The sequence below is a fragment of the Phyllobates terribilis genome, unplaced genomic scaffold (genome assembly GCF_046119375.1).
Source record: "Phyllobates terribilis strain yellow unplaced genomic scaffold, ASM4611937v1 Scaffold_11__3_contigs__length_659146591, whole genome shotgun sequence".
Classification (NCBI taxonomy): domain Eukaryota; kingdom Metazoa; phylum Chordata; class Amphibia; order Anura; family Dendrobatidae; genus Phyllobates; species Phyllobates terribilis.
In genome coordinates this window covers 633,585,350-633,602,010 of record NW_027362771.1, presented here as the reverse complement: position 1 = coordinate 633,602,010, position 16,661 = coordinate 633,585,350, and the positions used below count along the sequence as shown (strand labels likewise).

General features: G+C 44.8%; 1 pseudogene; it reads right to left on the bottom strand.

The window, feature by feature from the left end:
• Positions 1-1,495: 1,495 nt before the first annotated feature.
• Positions 1,496-2,428, bottom strand: LOC141167525 (olfactory receptor 11L1-like; annotated as a pseudogene).
• Positions 2,429-16,661: the final 14,233 nt, after the last annotated feature.

Below are 16,661 nucleotides of genomic sequence, written 5' to 3'. Positions count from 1 at the left end.
ACCAACCCATGAAGCAGAGGTAAAGATAGACTGAAGTCACACAAAAGTGTTAGATGATTGGCCATAGAGAAGGGAGTTGTAGCAGTCTATTCCGGGGACTATCGGGCATCAGCATTTCTATTAACTCAAAGTTGATTATATAACTATTTTTGAGTTAGAGGTGGACGGAGATAGTAAGGGTTGGGGTGCAGACTATATTCAACATACAGTAAGTCTGTAGAAATGTTGCTTATTAGTTGTATTTAAACGCTAAGGGTATCTGTGACAAATTGAGGAAGACTGGAATGTCACCTTGTGCCAGAGAAGGCTTGAAGTGTCTAAAGCATCATCAATGAAAGGTTAATGCAAAAAAGATTAATTGCAACTTCAGGAGACCAGAAGTGACCTGGTGTTTTCCTGATAATAAAAGGAAACTTTTTAGACTTCAAATTTTCCATTGGTGAAGATATGGCGGCACTCCGAGGAACATGTTTGCTGCCCGGAGGTAATAGAGATACAGGTATTGATAAAGGTGATAAGAATATTTATTAATATGCACAGTCCTGCAGCAATAACCTGTCTGACCCCATCCACTGGCCGTGATAAAGGACTGTAAACTGAAATGTTGTCCCTCTTCTATAGAGACACATGCTGCATTAATAAATAGGCATATCACTTGGATCTCTATGAGTACTATGGCATTTATCATTACCTGTAGCTGTGCTATTGCACAATGGCTTTTTGTTTTCTTCATTTACCATATTCATTTTACCGTAAAACTGACCTCGTAATATGATTCTCCAGGTCTGTACGATTACATAGATACCAAACAGGTATAGTTTGTTTTTACCTAAGTGCTGAAAAAAATTCAGAAATTGTTAACAAAAAAATTAATTGTCGCCATTTTCTGAGACTTATAACACTTTCAATTTTCTGAATCTGGAGCTGTCTGAGGTTTTATTTTTTTGCAGCCTGAGATAACTTTTCACTGATACAATTTTAGGGTAGACATAATATTTTGATATCTTCTCATTCTCATTACATTTTATTGCTAAAAAAAGGTGCAATTTTGATTTGTTTTCTTACGCTGTTTACCAATAGGATTACTTTATTTTATATTTTCATTGATTGAACTTTTTTTTTTTTTGCTTTATTTTTAATCGGTCAAAAGTGAGGTGTAAAATGCCGCTGTTAGTGATTGACAGTAATTGACAGCAGCATTTAACTTGTTAATAGCCCGCGGCTGTTGAAGACTCATGATGGCTATTAAAATCAGCCATCATGTGCTGGGAAAGATGCAGGATCAGCGTTTGAGCCCATGTTAAACTCAGGCTGCCAGCATATGACGTATCAGTTTTACATATGTCAGTAAAGGATAAAAAGAAAACTAATGTCTGTACTACTCACATCTTCAAACTTTACAATTTCTGATGAAACATTATAAAACAAAGTAAAACAATAAGGCTGAGTATCTTGGCCTAGCCTCAGTGATACTTATAATATTATTTATTATTTTCTAGATTACATTCTTATAACATGCTTTTTGAATGGCTTTTATAAAGTCTTTATTTCTCAGGCTGTAGATTATGGGGTTAATAAAAGGAGTAAAGACAGTATATAGCAGTGATAAGATTTTACTGATGGTTGATGATTGTCCTTTTATTGGGACGACATAAACACTGAATATAGTCCAGTAGAATATGGAGACTACAGTGAGGTGGGAGCTACAGGTGGAGAAGGCTTTCTGTCTCCCGGTACTGGATGAGATCCTTAAGATTTCCAGAAATATACAGGTATAAGACACTACAATGATTGTGATAGGAATAAGGAGAAGTGGAATACTTATTAAATAAATCTCCAAGTGAACAATATAGGTGTCAGAACAGGCAAGTTCTAGTAAGGGGGCAAGGTCACAGAATACGTGGTCAATGATGTTCAGCCCGCAATAGTTTAGTTTTGCTGTAGTTATCATGTCAATGAAAACAATAGAAAATCCAAATACCCAACAGATGATGGTCAGTATCACACAATGACCACTTTTCATGATAGCGTTATAATGTAGAGGTTTACAGATGGCCACATATCGGTCATAATACATCACAGCAAGGAGAAGACATTCAACTGTTTCTGAAGCATCAAAAAAATAAAACTGAGTGATACAGCCAACAAAAGTAATGGTCGCCCCATTGTTCAGTAGGATGTGGAGCATGTTGGGGACAATATCTGTGATCACCAAGATGTCAGCGATAGACAGTTGTGAGATGAAGAAGTACATTGGAGTGTGGAGGTTCTTGCTGGTGGACACCAGGGTGATGATCAGGAGGTTTCCACATATTGCCCCACAGTAAATCATCAGGAGAAGACAGAATAGGAATATTTTTAATTATTGGCTGATTTGAAATCCTAAAAGGAAAATCTCTGTGACCGCAGTCAGATTATTGTCCAACATGTAGAACAAACTGGTTATGCTGCCGAAATGAATAAGTACAATATATTATTATTTGTATTGGCTGCAGTGGTCCTCCTTTTTATTTATCTTTTTTAGAAAGAGAAAACAAATCATGTTAGTTGATATCCTTGAGTGTAGATTTTGAAACAATATCAGTTAATGAGTCTCGTAGTAATGTGACTCATAGGGATAAAATATATATTTATTCCAGAAAATATAATATCCTAAGTCCTACAGATCTAAAATGGTTAAGCTTCATACATAAAATCTAACAAACTGATGAAGTCTTATAAGGTTTCAAAACCCTCCACCCACTCATTCCAGAAGAAGGTAAAAAGAAACATTAAGCATCCACTAAATGTATAAAGAACCTTAGAATTCCTGAGATTAGAATACATTACCTAACATATAAAGTAAGATTTGCAGCAGAAGAACTGAGTCAACAACCCTAAAGAAAAGTCAATTGTCAATTGTGACTGTGCTGAAGAAGGAGATGGAGTGACTCTGAAATGCATTGATCCTACACCATCATCCGACATTTCATTGTGGCTTGTCATTTGTATCCATCCCTTGTAGACAGTGAGCGCTCGCGGGCAGGGTCCTCGCTGCTCCTGTACCAGTCACCGTCACGTTTTGTTAAAGATCATTCTAATTATTCATGTATGTATACCCCTTTTTTCACATGTAATGCGCCATGGAATAAAGGGCGCTATAATAATAAATAATAATTTATTCACAATTGCAACTTGACCCACAAAAAATAAGCCCTCATATGACTATGTCGACAGAAAAATAAAAAGGTTATGGCTCTTGAAAGAATAAGAGTAAAAGCAACAAATGCAAAATTTGCTGGACCTTAGGAGTTAAGCAAAAATAAAGTTTGAAAACGCATTTGTCTATTTTTTTAATAAAATCAATATAGTTCTATATACTTTAAGATAAATCTTGAGCAGAATTTATTAGACTTTATTAAATATTTGTTCAAAAGAATACTTACATATATGTTTTGCTTTTTCAGTTGATTTCTTTAATCTCAATTTTGTTGTGCAGAAATCTAGAGGAAAATAACTTAAATGTTAGACGGCATAATAGTCGTGTTGTGTTCATGAATATGAGCCGCAGTGAATATATATATACAAAGTATGAGCCAAGGTTCCAGGTATGAATCTTCAGAGATTTTTTTAATATTGTCTCTAGCGTCATCAAAATGTAAACATTAAAATTAAAGCTGTTATTATTAATTTGGTTTGAGAATATGAGAATATGAAGAAAATGTAAAATGAATTTATAAAGTGAAATGGACAATTTAAAATATCATTTTAGATTCTGCAGAGTTATTAGCTCATGGAGCAAGTAGCAAAGCCAATAAATAATAACTTTTACTAGATATCGATTAACATGATTTCAAGACAGACAATAAACACTTAAAGATAGTCGCGCGTGAAACCCACAAATTAGACCATTTGGACACCAGAAGCCATCATGAGAAAGGTATCAAGAAATGGACGAATAAAATACGTAAAATCTTGGACCAAGATATAGTTTGATTACGTACCAATCTCATGAGCATATCCTATCCATAGGACGGTTACAAAAAGAGGTAGTACAACCAAGCAACATGTAAACACCCATAAAGTTCTCATATGGTGCAAATGTCTGTGCTTAGTTGAAAATGTGTATCAAAACTCCCCTACAAGGAGGTATAACTACCAATCACCCCAATGGTGGATCAGAATATTCAGTTAGAATGAGTATTAATATTCAGTGGCACAGAAAAATTTACGGGGTTATCGCCATGGGCAGTCCACAGCTGAAGCTACAATATTTGGCCCTGAACTTTCCCTTTAGCAGTTGTCCCAACTCGTTACCTCCGATTGATTCATCAGGGAACCTATATCAATTTTGCCCTAGGGGGCTAAGTCATAGTGCTAAACCTAGGAGCCCCTTCAGTGTTCACTAGCTATAAATGGAGTGAAACAGCAGTGGGGAGTAGGAACCTTATGTATATGTTAGTATTGATTGGGGCAGGATACAGGTTCAAAGCCTTCAGAACCTGTCCAATCCTGTGAGCATGCACTGATGAGCTCAAAGGATCTGCATCTGGTTAAGAGGTTATGCCAATCAAAGGCACTCAAATTTACCTTGTTACTGTTAGGCGTCGGGCATTTGCTGGATTCAAAATGGCTTCAGAACCAGCAGTGGATTCTGTGGTCTCCCACTCTGGTCCAGCTGGGGCTGATGCTGCTCAGCATCGTCGTTAGTCCCAACGCTAAGCTGGTGCACAAAATGGACAAGTTGTCTCCTGGATCTTTGTTCTTAGCAACATGAAAAGTAGGTTGTGGGGGGGAAACATGGCTGCTGCAGCCTAAGTCCAGGATTCACTGCACTGAGCAAGCCTGTGACATGGCAGACCGTGATTGGTGGTTTGGGAGTCAGCTGATCCGGTGACCTGGCACTGCCTGATTGTTCGCGGGTGACATCTCCAATAGTGCGATGGTGTGCAGGGCTTAATTTTTAAATCGCCCTCCCACAAACATGGCGGCACGCTCTGATCATTGAGCTGTGATGGTGTTTTAGTATGGACGCTTGGTCGTTTGGGCTCCACGTGTGCTTTAGCTTCTGTTAGGCAGGTTTAGTGGGGAATAGGCAGCCTTAGATGGACGGAAGCAGGTAGCTTCATCTGGCAGTCTGGCTCCGACAAAGGGGTCGCCATACACCCCGAGCAGTCTGCAGATGCCCTATTCCCTGCACCGCCTGAAAGACACGTGGAGAGATACTCCTCAGTCCGTTGTATCACACATGAATCCTAGCACCTGCAGTGTAATCCCTGTGCTGTAAACAGGGTTACAGTTACATTATTTATCACACATCTCTCATGCAGCTAACGGAGATAGTGCAAATTCCTATTCCCATTCCGGTGTGCAGTAACACGGAAGGGACTGTTTTTTCAGTTGGTTGTTTAACCTTCTTATCTGGAAAGTGTTAGGCCGCTGTCCTCCAAGCTGCATCGCGGACCCTGGGTTCTGTTGTCTTCCATTATTTAATACATTTGTTTGCAACCGTCCCCTTAACAGTTATGCATAGCTCATGCCATCTGTTAGCGTGCATTTCACACTGTGAGTCGGTGACAGTGCTGGATCACACAAAACATCACTTCCGCTGACTAGTTTAAATCACATCCTGCTGTGTGCAGTTAGTGATTCCTCCATGCAGTCAGGCTGGAATGAAAACAAGCCCCTTGGACAGCATGGAACATCACTTCCGATGACTAGTCTATGTCATGTCCGCTCACGCGAAATTTGTATTTGTTCCATGCCATTGGGTTGGGATGCAAACCAGCCCCTTGGTCCACATGGAACGTCACTTCCGGTAACCTCACTTAATCGTCTCCAGACCTGCCCACTCAATATGAAATGCAGAACATGTTTTTCAATTTGATTTAGTAGACACGTGCGGTCAGAAGGGGAGGGACTAAGATTGGTGTTTAAATACTTTTAGTTCATTGGATATCACAGCTATGTACATTTAAAAAGGGACATGTCCAATTAAAGTCACAATAACCGGTGAAAGATTACAGCCAGTTACTTGAGGAATATACACCAACGGATGTGAATAAATCTGTAGTTATTACTTGTCAAACACCGGTAACAGTAGAAGAGATATACTCAAGCAATCAAAAAGAAGAGATTTGTAAGAGTTATGATAGAAATATGTAAGATTACCCCTGGCAGTGTGGGATGAATACCAATAAACATTAAAATGAGATGGAAGAGGAAGCAATAAGGAAAGAAGCAAGTCAGAACTGAAATAAAACGCGTAATAAAATATCCATTTTGTCTCTGCTTGCAAATTAATCTATTCCAATCACCACCTCTATGTGGATTTGGAATATGATCGATTGCCGTAAATTTCAAAGAACCAGATTCACCTCCGTGACAGCTATTTATTATGTGTCTGGTTAGGATGTGATGATTGAAGACGCAACACTACTGGACCTGGGTGCACGAGTAGGGTCCAAAACCGTGAAGATATGTAGAGAAACCTCGGCACACCAAATAGTAGAATTTGATATTTTCATTTTTTGTAGTCCACAGTAATAAACGCTTCGGTCGGTAAGACCTTTATCAGTGTACTAATTACTGGGAAATAGGGCAAGGAGTTGAAGAGCAGTGCTGGGATTCCTTGGACGCAGTGATGAGTGAGGAGTCTGGCGTGACCAAGGTATCCAACGCTGGTAAATGGACAATTACGCAATTAAGGCACTTGAAGCAGCCCTTGTGATTGAATAACCAGGTTGGTGTTTGAGGTGTATAGAAGTGACTGTGAACTAGTCTATCTCTGATTAATCTACCCTGTCTGTAGGTGATCTTTACGTGATTTGGCAATTGTTTGCAGATTTCACTATCTTTATAGGGGATTGATCAGTACATGGCAAGTATATCTCGAACCTTTTGTGACCCATTATCAAATGTCGTGATAAACCTCGTGCAGTTGTTTTCAATAAGTCTTTCTTTAGGTCTAAGAAGCTCTACTTATTTTTTACTCTTGGCTTCTTAAAATCCCTTCCTCAGAATGTAATGCGGATAGGTTCTAATTCTAAACTGACCTCTTAATTCATCAGTAGTGTTGAACAAGCAATAAAATGTTCTGGTGCTCCAAGCTTGGGCCGAGCTCACCGTGATACTCGGGTGCTCGACCCGAGCATTGAGCCCAATGTTAGTCTATGGGAGACCCGAGCATTTTTGCGGCGGCACCCTTGGCAGTCTGTAGAAAGCCTAAAAAGCGCCCAAAACGATAGTGACAGTGCTCAAAAGACATGGGTACAGCATGGGGATCACCCCAGGAAGCATTTATGACCCCCAGAGCCACTTTTACGGGCTCACAATAAAATATTCAAAAACGAAACTGAAACGGTTTTCCTGTGAAATATGTTAAGGAAGTTCCTTTCCAGAGTAAAGACTTGTGTATAAGTTAAAATAAATAATTAAAAACAAAAATACTCCTCTACACCTTGGGCTATGTTCACAAGTAGCATTTTTTATGCGCTTTTTCACTTTTGTATTGCTTTCAACCGTGACAAATGCATTTACCGGGAAATGTCATTTTAACATTTTACAACCTTATCTGATCATGTGCTGTGTGACACATGCATACAGTGCTGAAAAGACATGGTAACAGCATGAGGAAGATTCCTGGAAGCAACTCTGACACCAAGGTCACTGCCTAAAAGTGTGACCATCTTAAGTGATCCTTGCCGCATCAGAAGATGCAGACTTGCAATTATCCCCGTGCAAGTCCTTGTCACAGGGCAGTGTTCAATTGTACCTCCCCCATTCCTTGCAATGCAAGCGCAAATATGCAGCCAACCACCCACCCACCCGCAGGCTGCTAGCTTGCACTTGAAATGGGACCTTTTAGTTTGGAGGAGGCTGAAGGGGGCCACTACCTCATGGCTGCTTTGGCAGCAAGGTATCCATTCTCAGTCCCCAGATGCCCGTCGGCCGGGTGTCCAAGCTCGGTCTTCAGCCGCCTGGGGGCAGCCGGGTGTCCATATATGGTCCTCAGCCGCCCCTATTTCTCCTGTCACCTTCCCCCACACTTTTCTTAGCCTGACCTGCTTTAGGGCAGCAATGGATGAGCCCACCAGAGAACGAGACTCCTCTGGTGGGCCCTGGCTTCTCCATCAGGGGAGTTGAGAGTGCCAAGGTTAGGAGCATGATGATGATGATAGAAGTTAGCATCTGCTTTGTTTTCTTGGAATGCAAGCGTAAGTGAGCAGCCTGCCACCCACACACCCACAGGCTGCAATGCCATACTGCTAACTTGCACTTGAAATTGGGCCTTTTAGTTTGGAGGAGGCTGAAGCTGGCCACTACCTCATGGCTGCTTCGGCAGCGAGGTATCCATACTCAGTCCCCAGCCACCCAGCGGCCGGGTGCCCATGCTCGCTCCCCAGCCGCCAGGGAGCAGCCGGGTGTCCATACTCGATCCCCAATCGCCCCGCGGCCGGGTGTCCACACATGGTCCCCAGCCGCCTGGGGGCGGCCGGGTGTCCATAAACAGTCCCCAGCCACCCCTATCTCTCCTGTCACCTTCCCCTACACTTTTCTTAGCCTGGCCTGCTTTAGGGCAGCATTGGATAAGCCTACCAGAGAACCAGACTCCTCCGGTGAGCAACGGCTTCTCCATCAGGGGAGTTGACAGTGCCGAGGTGAGGCTCATGATGATGATGATAGAAGTTAGCATCTGCTTTGTTTTCTCGGAATGCAAGCGCATGTATGTAGTAGCAGCCAGGCCTGAGGTGGTAAGAGTTTTGGCGCATATCCTACCTCCTCCGAGGATTGCTGGATGTTTTCCTGCTACTTTCCCAGTTCTATGACTCCAATTAAAACAAAGCTTCATGTGATAAATGATGGATGAGGTGGTGGAAAAGGAGAAAGAGCAGGAGGAACAGGGACCATTCACATCAATACCAGGCCAGTCAGCCACACATGTCTTGTAGGATATGTTTCTGTAACAAAAGGAGCAGTTAGGCTACATAATTATAGGGCATACAGTGAGTGCAATGCCTACCAAAAATTTCGAGGCACTTCAATGCCCCTTGGAAGTGACATGGAGGTCAGAGGGCCTTAACTAAACCATTTTTTCCAATTATAGCAACTGGGTCTCCTGTACACTGTTGGCCTAATCAGTGAATTGAAGGCTTTCCAAAAATTATGAGGACCTGCAATGCCCCTTGAAACAGACGTGGATTACAGCGCACTAAAACCTTCTACCCATTATCCGGGAATGGGTCTCCCTTAGTTTTCACCTTTTCTTGAAAATCAAACACTGACTAAAATTAGGAGGAAATGCAATGCCCGTTGGAAAAGTCGTGGAGGTTAGAGGTAATAAAAATCAACATTTCAATGCCCCTTGGAAGAGCTGTGAAGTTCAGAGTGGTTTAGCAAGATGCTTTTAATGCTCCTTTGAAGAGACGTGGAGGTCACAGTAGCTTAACGAGATGGTTTTAATGCCCCTTGGAAGAGACATGGAGGTCACAGTAGCTTAACAATACGGTTTAATGCCATTTACAAGAGCCATACAGTACAGCATCTTAAAAACATTATTCCCATTATTGGGGAGTGGGTCTCTCATAGTCTTTGCTTATGCCTTCCAAGCAAAAGCTGCCAAAAAATTAGGACAGAGAAACTTGCAATGCCCCTTACAAGAGCCATGCAGTACAGAATATTACAAACATTATTCCCATTATTGGGGAGTAGGTCGCCCATAGTCTTTGCTTATGCCTTCCAAGCAAAAGTTGCCAAAAATTAGGACTGAGGAACTTGCAATGCCCCTTACAAGAGCCATGCAGTACAGCATATTACAAACATTTTACCCATTATTGGGGAGTGGGTCTCCCATAGTCTTTGGTTATGCCATCCACGAAAAAGCTGACAAAAATTAGGAGGAAATGGAATGCCCGTTGGAAGAGTCGTGAAGGTTAGAGCTAATTAAAAACAACATTTCAATGCCCCTTGGAAGAGCTGTGGAGTTCAGAGTGGTTTAACAAGATGCTTTTAATGCACCTTGGAAGAGACGTGGAGTTCGCAGCAGCATAACAAGATGGTTTTAATGCCCCTCGGAAGAGACATGGAGGTCACAGTAGCTCAACAAGACAGTTTTAATTCCCCTTGGAAAAGTGGTGGAGGTCGCAATAGCTTAACAAGACTGTTTTAATGTCCCTCGGAAGAGACGTGGAGGTCACAGTAGCTTAACAATATGGTTTTAATGCCCCATGGAAAATTGGTGGAGGTCACAATAGCTTAACAAGATGGTTTTAATGCCCCTTACAAGAGCCATACAGTACAGCATCTTAAAAACATTATTCCCATTATTGGTGAGTGTGTCTCCATAGTCTTTGCTTATGCCTTCCCAGAAAAAGCTGCAAAAAATAAGGACGGAGAAACTTGCAATAATGGCAACACAGACCACAGTCACCCTGGTGGTATAGTGGTGGTGGAGGCTGAGGATAAGGAGAAGAGCATAAAACAGTCTAAATGAGGAAGCATATACCCATGTGTGGGTGTGAAGCAGTGCATGTGAATTCACCTTCTGAAATAACACAGTGGATTTGACTTTGATACTCTGCTGTCATTTGGTGCTGATGAGAAGTCTGGCCCAATCCAGCCCTTGTTCATTTTGATAAGGGTCAGCTTGTCAGCTGACAGGCGAGTGCTCTTATCAGTTATAATTCCCCCAGTGGCACTAAAAACACGCTGAAGTAACACGCTAGTGGCATGGCAGGCCAGAACCTCCAAGGCGTACCGACCGATTTCATTCCATGTGTCCAGCTTGGATACCCAAAAATTAAAAGGCACAGAGGAATCACGGAGGACTCTGGTACGGTCGGCGAGGTACTCCCTCACCACCTTTTGAAACTTTCCACTCCTTGTGAGAGTACCCTGCGCCTCAGGGCCTGTAAGCTGGGCGGGTCTCAGAAAACTGTCCCAGAACATTGACAGTGTTCCCCTGCCTCTGCTGGATTTGAATTGCGCCTCTCTTGCATGTACGCCTTGGTTGGGCAACGAACTGTGACCTCTGCCACTAGCCTGTTGAGATGAGATTTTTTTTAACAGTTCTGCAGCAAGGGACTTCTGGTACTGCCCAATTTTTGTAGACCTCTCCTCCTCAGTTACAATAGAGTGAAAGTTCTCCTTGTAGTGGGGTATAAAAGAGTCACCAACCAGTAATGACTGTCACCCAACATTTTGACAATGCGAGGGTCACGGTTAAGCCAGCGTAACATAAAGTCAGCCATGCGTGCCGGACTGGTAACAGTCAAGACTTCCGTGTCCTTACCAAGATGATGACTGGCCATGCTCTTCTCCTCCTCCTCCTCCCCCCTGTCCTCAGGCCACCCATGCTGAACCGACGGTATGACAGTTGTAAAGGTACTACCATCTACAGCGCATGATACCAGCTCCTGTTCTTCCTCCTCCTCCTCCTCCTCCTCTCCCTCATTGTCCTCCAATGCACGTTGGGATGAGGTGAGGCTGAGCTGTGTGTAATCGACTGCTATGGCTTCTTGATCCATCTCATCATACTCTGGCTGCAATGCCTCCTCTTTAATTCTCTGCAAAGAGCATTGCAAAAGACAGACAAGTGGAATGCTGAGGCTAATGATGGTATCATCGCCACTCACCATCTTGGTGGACTCCTCAAAGTTTGTCAAGATGGTACATATGTCAGACATCCAGGTCCACTCCTGAGGTCTTATGTGTGGAGTCTGACCTGAATATCAACGGCCTTGTTGCAGCTGGTACTCCACAACTGCTCTCTTCTGCTCACAAATCCTTTGCAACATGTGGAGGGTAGAGTTCCAAAGTTTGGGGACATCACACATGAGTCTGTGTGCCGGAAGCTGCAAATGCTGCTGCAACACAGCAAGGGTGGAAGAAGCTGTAGCCGACTTCCGAAAATGAGCTGAAAGGCGGCGTACTTTGACCAGCCGATCTAATAACTCGGTATACGATTTAAGAAACTACTGAACCACGAGGTTAACCGCATGAGCCAGGCATGGTACGTGTGTGATCTTGCCTCGCCTCAGAGCCTCCACCAGGTGACTGCCATAGTCATACACGACCATGCCTGGATGTAGGTTCAGCGGTCTCAGCCACAGATCTGCCTGCTCTTTCACAGCTGTCCACAACTCACAAGGAGTGTGAGGTTTTTCACCTAAACTTAGGAGTTTCAGCACAGCCTGTTGCCGCTTGGCAGAGGCAGTACTGCAGTTCTTACAGCTTGTAACTGATGTGGTGATATCTGAGATGAAGGCTGAACATGAGGAGGAGGAGGAGGATGATGCGCAGGAGCTGTACACTCTGGGGACAACTCTGACTGACATAGGGCCCGCAATCCTCGGTGTGGGGAGGATGTGTTCCGTCCCAAGGTCTGACTGGGTCCCGGCTTCAATCATGTTTACCCAGTGTGACGTCAGGGAGATGCACCGTCCATGTCCACAAGCACTTGTCCACGTGTCCGTTGTCAGGTGGACTCTCCCATTAACTGCGTTGTTGAGGGCACGGCAGATGTTTTGGGACACGTGCTTGTGTAGTGTAGGGATGGCACACAGGTCAAAATCTTGTCGGCTGGGGACCGAATACCGATGGACGGCCACCACCATAAGGTTGCAGAAGGATTCCATCTCCACCAGCCTAAAAGGCAGCATTTCCAATGTAAGCTGTCGTGAAATGTGCGAATTTAGGGCTGTGGCCTGTGGGGCGTTGGCTGCGAATTTCCGCTTTCGTTCAAAGGTCTGGGATATGGACAATTGAACGCTGCGGTGGGACGTGGACGTGGACGTTGATGATGTTTCTTGAGAAACTTCCATAACAAGTGAAGACTGAGAGGAGGGGGCATGCAGTCTTGACAGGGGATTGCCATGCACACACATTGTTTTATTGCACACACGTGGTGCCCCTGAGGGTTTGGTCGCCACAGAGGTACTGCATCTCATTCAGAGATGTGGTTCCTCACTCTCATGTAAGAGAAGGAGTATGGCTCAGGACCCTAACACCAGCATTTACTACACCACATTTCCGGGGGACAGGGCGAGATTGTTCCTAGGGGAGAGCACAGTCCCTGGTCCCTGGCTGGAGTGGGGGGAACCACCTAGAGAGGGGGAACTATGTAGTGGATGGGGTAGAGGAAGTAGATCCTGAAGGACTGGAGTAGGAGTATATAGAGGGAAGCCATCTTAGAGACGGAGAGTCGAGTCTGAGGAGAAATGGAAGGAGCAGGGGCTCTGTAGGAGCTCTGCTCCAGATGCGGGCTGAGTCAGGAAGCCTGAGCCTGAGAGGAAAGAGAAGCAAAGAGGAGAGGAAGCAGGAAAGGGTCCAGGAACAAGAGGCAAAGGGATCCTAGGGGTACGGGCCGTGCAGAAGGCCACCCGTATGCCCGCTGCTACCAGGAGGTAGAGGAGTCAGGCCAGATAATGGGAACCAGTCCCTCAACTAGTGGAGAACTGCAAGGCTCAACTAGAAACCAGAGGCTGAAGCACTTTATGTACCATTAGACAAAAGTCCACACCAGTCTCACTAAGAAGGTAGCCACATAGAACCCAGGGGACGGAACAGACATCGCCCACCAAGGCCCGAGGGTACCGGATTGGAGTCACTAGGTGTGAGGTGAAGGGAGAAGGCCAGAGAAAGGACACACAGAAGGGGGTCCTGCTAAATACTCCGGAGTTACCTGGGGGTCGACTGAACCCCTCACTGAGTGAACACAGGATGACATGGGAAGGTGTGATCTGCAGTGATAACTTGGAAAGAAACAACTGTGAGTAAAGAGCTTGGGACTGCATCACACTGACTCTGTGTTAATTACTGACTTCCTGCACGACGACCACCATCATCCACACACACTACCCTGAAGCATACTCTTCCTGTGGGGAGTTATACCACCTTTGCGGCCAAACTACCAGACCCTTGGTTTAACCGCCCTGGGTCACGGACCGGGTCACCGCCACAGTGACTACAATCCCCCAGCATCTACGGGCCCGGCAATGGGTACCCCATGGCCCAGGGGGCACATCAGCTTTTTCGTAGTCGACAGGATATGCAACCAACCCATTTTCACCGGGTTTTGCGAGCCAAGAGACTGTATCACTGTACTAAATGTGGCCCCCGCTCCAGAAGAATGGACGCCATTATGTGCGTGCTAAAAGACGACAAGACAACACCTCCCATCGTAGGCCAGGTCCCAGAATGGTGCCAGAAACAGAATCCGCCACAAACAGCAATAGTCATGTATGCATGTATGCCAGTGTGTCTGTCAAAGTGGGGGGGCTCACCCTAAGAGTGACCGACAGCAGACTGCCATGGGACCACAGCAAACTGCCATGAGACCGCCCCCTAAAGGGGAGAGGAGAGAAGAAAACTGGCAGGCAGGGTGTGGTCTGGATCAGTCTAGACAGACGGCACCCGTTGGGGAAGATAGAGGATGGCAGCACTAGAGCCCCAGTTAGCGGCCTGCTGCAGCCTGCAGCACCCTACACCCTGGAGGAGCTCATGGCTAAACTGCCCCAGGAGGACTCGGAGTTTCTCCGCTCCGGGATGGAAGACCTGGGCAAGAGCAAAGAGAGGGCCCAGCGAGACGCCATTGCCGGGTGGAAAGGGGAGATGGAGCAGCGAATCTCGAACCGGCAGCCGATGACGCTGCCAACCACTGGCAGTGCCCCAGCCTTGGCGGATCCTGATCAGCGCCAGCAGGTGACGCGTGATGCAGGAGTGGCCGTGGGAGCATGTAGGAGGAGTCTCCCTCTACATATACTTTCCCTTGGTTTCACCGCCTTGGGTCACGGACCGGGTCTCCCCCACAGTGACTACAATCCCCTACAATCTACAGGTCCAGCACCGGGTACCCCACGGCCCAGGGGGCGCATCACACACAACACCAGAAGAAGCACCCGCTGACACTGGTTGTGGACCCTGGGGTTCACCCCACAAAGTCGGGTGCTTTGCTGCCATGTGCCTGATCATGCTGGTGGTGGTCAGGCTGGTATTTTTGTCACCCCTGCTGATGCTGGCAAGGCAGGTGGTACAAATGGCCTTTTTGGGGTTATCAGCAGCATCTTTAAAAATTTCCAGACTCAGGAAGACCTACAGGTTGTACTGGCAACGTCCCTCATGTTGGTGTTACAAGGAACTGTTGCCTGCCTTCTGTGTGTAGCCACCACACTGCTTCTTTTTTCCTTTTGGGGTACTCTGCCTCCCTCACACTGTGTGCTGCTGGCCTCGCTCTGCATGTCCTCCTGCCACGTTGGGTCAGTTACGAGATCATCCACCATCTCCTCCTCTTCCACTTGCTTACTTCTTGGCAATTGTGTCTCGTCATCATCCACCTCTTCTGACAAATTGCCAGCGTCGACTTCCTGTGGCCATGGCTGTTCAACTATTTGGGCATCGCTACATTGGATCTCCTCTTCCACCACTTCAAGAGGACCAGACGAGGGGCACAAATCTGGAAATGGACCAGTGAACAGCTCTTCAGAGTGTCCAAGTGTGGGATCAGTTGCTGACTGACCACACTCGGCATGGTGGGAGGAAGGAGCATCAGGGTGAGGAGAGGTATGCGGTCGAGACTCACCGCTACTAACATTTGACCGTGTGGAAGAAAGACCAGAGTTGGTGATGCCCAGGTAACTGGAAGTATTATCTGCTATCCAATTATTAACCTGTTCACATGGATGAAGTCGCAATACTGGTGTTGTTCTGTGCTTCCCTAGTAATTCGGTCAAGAACTGGGAGTAAGAAGATGTGGCTGTTGGTTGTGGCACATTTTCACCTTTGCCACGGCCCCGTCCTCTGCTCGCACCATCACCAGAACGTCCACTTTCACGTCCCTTGCCACGCACCTTGCCCATTGTAAATGAAGTAAAATAGCTTACACTCAAACTATCAATGGAAAAAGGGTAATAAAAAGTAGATTAGTACCGTGGAAGAGGAAAACCACAGTTCTATTTCTCTGGCCTACACCCGACTCTTTTAAACAATCTGAACAATCAGGGAGAAACTATTACTGTTTTTCTTTACGGAAAAAATATTAAAAGCTGGATAATAGAGATTTTTTACCGTGGAACGGCAAGACCACAGTTATAATTTACTGGTGTATACCAGAGTCAGACTCTTTTAAACAGATATATTTGTGTCTGAACAATCAGGAGACACTATTACTGTTTTTCTTTATGGCAAAAAATGCCAAAAGCAGCATAATTCAGAGATTTGAGCCGTGGAACTGCAAAACCACACTTCTATTTCTCGGGCCTACACCAGACTCTTTTAAATATATATATTTGTGTCTGAACAATCAGGAGACACTATTACTGTTTTTCTTTACGGCAAAAATGTCAAAAGCTGGATAATAGAGTTTTTTTTACCGTGGAACAGCAAAACCACAGTTCTAATTTGCTGGTGTTTACCATACTCTTTAAACAGATATATTTGTGTCTGAAGAATCAAGAGATACTATTACTGTTTTTCTTTACAGCAAAAAAAGCCAAAAGCAGGAAAATACAGAGATTTGACCTGTGGAACTGCAAAACCACACTTCTATTTCTCGGGCCTACACCAGACTCTTTTAAACAGATATATTTGTGTCTGAAGAATCAGGAGACACTATTACTGTTTTTCTTTCCCAGCAGCCCAGTTTTCATAAGTTGGCGTGCATGGACTCCCCATCACGGAGCCCCTAA